Below are 5,489 nucleotides of genomic sequence, written 5' to 3' on the forward strand. Positions count from 1 at the left end.
AACCTTAATAGAAATAATGCTACAACATACAAGAACCAATAGAAGAACAAACTAGGAAGTTTTCCCACATCTTTCAAATATATTGTTGGTGTAAACGTGCTTTGTAGTCACTATGAAAATAACCTATACACTGGATAGGTCAAGTGAAGAAAAGGTGTCATTGGCCAATATTCAGTTCTTCACATTATATAGCCGCACGATAGCAGATGTGATAAATAAAGGGAGGTCCAGTTCAATCTAGACTTTTCACTGTAATATAGCTCCAGCTTATCTCTCTTTGTTTAACTTGTGTTCAGGGTTACTGATGAGGAGTGGAATTCTCCGAAACTAGTGTATAACCCAATAACACACGTTGATCAAAGTGTAGATTGAGGTCCAGTTCAATCTAGACTTTTCACTGTAATATAGCTCCAGCTTATCTCTCTTTGTTTAACTTGTGTTCAGGGTTACTGATGAGGAGTGGAATTCTCCGAAACTAGTGTATAACCCAATAACACACGTTGATCAAAGTGATTTCCCTTGAACTTAGACTTCGAGATTAAACAATTTTCGGAATAATAAGTTTATTTATTATTTCCCATATTTTCGTTGAACTTTTAAGATGAATTATAAAGCATAAAATAATTTTGTTCAATGTATCTGTGGTTGTGTTGCATTTTACTTATGATTTAGTGGACTGAATCTGAGGGTTATTGATTTGCGTTCCGTTACCGAAAAAAACAACAAAAAAAAAAAAACGTTCTCCGCTCTTTTGAGCTGCGGGTGCGCTATGAGAGTAACTGTCAAATCCCAACATTCGGTCAGACAAGTAAGTATCACTAACCTTTCTTTTAACCTAAGTTTTAGTCGAAACAAAGTATTTATTTAATGGTAAATATTATTTCTGCCATTTAGGTATTCGGAACGTTAGCAATCTATTATAAAAAAGTTGACTCTTTTTTTTTATTTCAATTCATTTGAATGGGGATAAGGAGTCTTGGTATCTGGAGATAAATATGAAATGTTAGACTCTGAACAAATGGACTTGACATTTAATTTTAGGGTAAAATATTCTTTGCACCACTTAAATATCTAAACCTCAGAATTATCGATGGCCATATGGACACCATCGATTTTCTAAACCAATTTTTTTAACGTACCAAGTTGATTGTGTGATCAGTATTTTACAGGGTTTCATGTCTAGTAATATACGAGTCATACCAAAAATGTATCAAGTTATTTTTGTGTTTAGTATTTTACAGGCTGTCATGCCTAATAACATACAAAAATTTCACCACTATTGCAATTAATTCCATTCATTACCGCTGGGGTTCGCTACGTGTTTTCCATAGAAAGTAATGATTTAATCAAATTTTTTAGCCAATTTTTTAAAAAGACTTTTGTAACAAGCAAGAACATATTATTACTCAGAATTATGTAATACTAGCAGAAATACCCGCCCTCTGGGCAGGTAAAACTGCTAGTTTCTTCGGAAGGTTTTTGGTCTTGCGGCCTATTCTGGAATTATCTGACAGTTCTAGTTTGTTTGTTTGTTTTGAAGTTAAGCACAAAGCTACACAATGGACTATCTGTGCTCTGCCCACCACGGGTATCGAAATCCGGGTTCTAGCGTTGTAAGTCCGCAGACATACCGCTGTGCCACTGGGGGCGGATTTTATTGAAATGTTAGTTTAAAAACGAGCTGTCATCACAGCATTACATCACAGAGTAGATTTTATTGAAGTATTTCTTTATAGACACAGTTATCAATGAAAGTTCCTTGCTTTTCTGTTGCAACACTCACGAGATTTTCACTAAAGAAAAACAAATGATATTTGTTAAGTTTTTTATTGTTTTATATTTGAAATTTACTTCTTTTTTGAAATTTTTATTGGTTAAATCTGAAACATATAATTTTTGTGGAAATTTCAGCCATAAAGATACTGCCTAGTTATAAAAATATTGTACCCCGGTAAGACAGCGGTAAGTCTTCGGATTTATAATGCTAAAATCAGGGTTTTGATTCCCCTCGGTGGACATAGCAGATAGCCCGATGTTGCTTTGCTATAAGAAAACACACAATCAAAATATTACCCAGTTATGATTGGTGCGATAGTTTCCGAGATTCAAGTTTTGGACGTATACATAGCAAGCTCCATTATAATAAGATGTGGACCCAGCCGGTAGTGAACGGTATAAAAAAAAGTCGTTTCTTTAAAAGTTTAAACATTACTAGGCTGACAATAAAAGGTGGCGCGTTGAGTATCATTTCCTCTGTATATGGAGTAGAGGATTCACTCCAAGTTAATAACAGGGTTTATCAAAAAAGAAATGAAAACAGCTCAATCCTTAGTATTCTGGTAGAATTTCTGGACGTAACTTGTGATTCAACAACGTTTCTTTGTTTTTTTGTGGAAATTTCAGCCATAAAGATACTGCCTAGTTATAAAAATATTGTACCCCGGTAAGACAGCGGTAAGTCTAGTTCTAGTTTGTTTGTTTGTTTTGAAGTTAAGCACAAAGCTACACAATGGACTACCTGTGTTCTGCCCACCACGGGTTTCGAAATCCGGTTTCTAGCGTTGTAAGTCCGCAGACATACCGCTGTGCCACTGGGGGCGGATTTTATTGAAATGCTAGTTTAAAAATGAGCTGTCATCCCAGCATTACATCACATCGGGTCGAAGGAAGATTGTAAGATACAGTTTCATAACCACGACTATACCCATACCTTATCCTCGATCGGGACGAAGGAAGATACATAAAAACTGCCAGATAGTTTAGTTTTAGCCTCTACGTTTGTTATGATGGCTTATCTGAGTATATGTAGTATTTTGCGTATGCTATTTATCCTTGGATTCAAAGGCGGCGTGTATAAAAGACTTGGGAAGTCCCCATCAGGCCTATCCCCAGCCAGAACTCCTTTCTATCGAAGGTCCGCCAACTGAAAAATTACATGCCACGATAATAAACCTACAGTTCCGCCTATCACTCTTCCTTTTGTATCTATATCTTCGCGTTATTCGGGCACTGGTAATAGATTGGCACCTTACCAGTGAAAGTGAGTTTTCTCGGGGTACCTCCGTTTCCCCCTCAACAAATTCCATGAGACAGGATTTATAAGTCGTCACCGCTCTGAAGGACCATATGCTCGAGATCGGTCGTTTATTAGAGTTATGTATGTAAAACCAGTCCAACCACTTAAGATACAGTTTCATAACCACGACTATACCCATACCTTATCCTCGATCGGGTCGAAGGAAGATTTTAAGATACAGTTTCATAACCACGACTATACCCATACCTTATCCTCGATCGGGTCGAAGGAAGATTGTAAGATACAGTTTCATAACCACGACTATACCCATACCTTATCCTCGATCGGGACGAAGGAAGATTGTAAGATACAGTTTCATGGCCACGACTATACCCATACCTTATCCTCGATCGGGACGAAGGAAGATTGTAAGATACAGCTTCATAACCACGACTATACCCATATCTTACCCTCGATCGGGATGAAGGAAGATTATTCAATCTTCCAGCATCCCTGATGATTAATTATTTCTCTAGAAATAACAAATTTTCATCAAAATAACTGCCAGATAGTTTAGTTTTAGCCTCTACGTTTGTTATGATGGTTTATCTGAGTCCACTTCTATTCATCTTCTTCACCACTACGTGTCCGGACTTGTCTTGCCTTTACTTCTGCCGCCTTCTCGCCTCGTCTAGGTTTTTACTTTCTATTCATAACCTTAATTCTTCCCAATAATTCACAATTGACTTTTAAAAACATTAATCCATACAATCTAAATTCATCAATACCTCCAGCGGGGCGAAGGAAGATTGCCTTACCTTCGAGCACCTCTGATGATTAATTATTTCTTTAGAATTTTGTTTTCATTGAAATAACTACTAGATAGATAGATAGCCCCCCAAATGGGTGAAGACAAATATTTGATCTCTAACTGCCCGAGTGGCAAACCTCTTTAAACACCTATCGTGGGCAAATAAATAGCCTCCCCAAATAAAATGTCCCTTACAGGGCATTATTCGAACCAACTAAAAATATTATACAGAAAATGTGATGACAGAATACCTTACTCAACCAAACTCACGCGCCGCCTTTCCTTGAACTCAAACAACGAATTGTAGACCCCACGTAACCATGGTTACACTATGGACGTGTAAATTTGGAAATGACGTTAAAGAGCTGAATTTTAGGAACTCTGTCTTTAAATTGAAAGTAATTACTTAAACGAGGTATCAGCTGAAAACAATTCTAAGTTGAATCGGAGGAAACAATCTTACAATTCTAGTATAATAATTAGAATGTACTGAATTTCAACTCCTTTCGATGTGAATTAGGGTTACCCTGAATTAATAACAAATTGGTTTTTGAACACCTGAAGCTAACATTATTGAGGTAAATATTTTTTGTTACTTACGATATTACGCACTTTTTTGCTCTGTTATTTAGTAGAATTATACTGAGTTTGAATGTCAGTTCTCTGTTTGTTTGTTTTGAATTTCGCGCAAAGCTACACGCGGACTATCTGTACTAGCCATCCTTAATATAGCAGTGTTTGTTTGTTTGTTTTTTGGAATTTCGCGCAAAGCTACACGAGGGCTATCTGCGCTAGCCGTCCCTAATTTAGCAGTGTAAGACTAGAGGGAAGGCAGCTAGTCATCACCACCCACCGCCAACTCTTGGGCTACTCTTTTACCAACGAATAGTGGGATTGACCGTCACATTATAACGCCCCCACGGCTGAAAGGGCGAGCATGTTTGGTGTGACAGGGAGTCGAACCCGCGACCCTCAGATTGCGAGTCGAGTGCCTTAACCACCTGGCCAAAGAAGTAGTAAAATGATTTTTCAAGTACAGGTTACTGACATCCTCATTTTATACTATTTTGTTTTCAATACTTAATATTCAAACTGTAGAGAAAGATAAATATTCTGGAAGTTTCGAAGATTAAAATCCGGTGTTTAGTTTATTATTTACTGTTTTTTTTATCAGTGTCTGTATTAAACACAGATTTAGATAAAGATATACTTCAACAGGGTTTCCCCCAAAATGTTAAAACTATTTTGGAGGTCCTTTTTTATTGGTTTTCTTTGTTTGTTTTAGAGCAAAGCCAAAATGGGCTGTCTGCTATGTCCACCGGGGGGAAATCAAACCCTCGAATTTTAGTAGACTTACTGCTGTCCTACTTGGAGACGTTTTGGAGGTCTCTTACAAGATGCTTCATCGACTTACTTTGAATCTTCTTCACAAAATATCTGAACTGATGAAACTTTATATGTAAATATGTATGTGTGGTTAATTTTGTTCCAAATAATTTGTAAGTATTTCTTTTTAATTTTATCTCGTGTAAATTGCGAAAATTATATAAAATACTTATTAGCCTTGTAAAACTGATTGATCTGTAAAACTGATTGATCTTCTGTTTGAAAATATTAGTACTGTTCTTATTTTCTGTAGAACTGTTTTGTTTTTTTAATTTC

The sequence above is a fragment of the Limulus polyphemus genome, unplaced genomic scaffold, assembly GCF_000517525.1.
Source record: "Limulus polyphemus unplaced genomic scaffold, Limulus_polyphemus-2.1.2 Scaffold282, whole genome shotgun sequence".
Classification (NCBI taxonomy): Eukaryota; Metazoa; Arthropoda; class Merostomata; order Xiphosura; family Limulidae; genus Limulus; species Limulus polyphemus.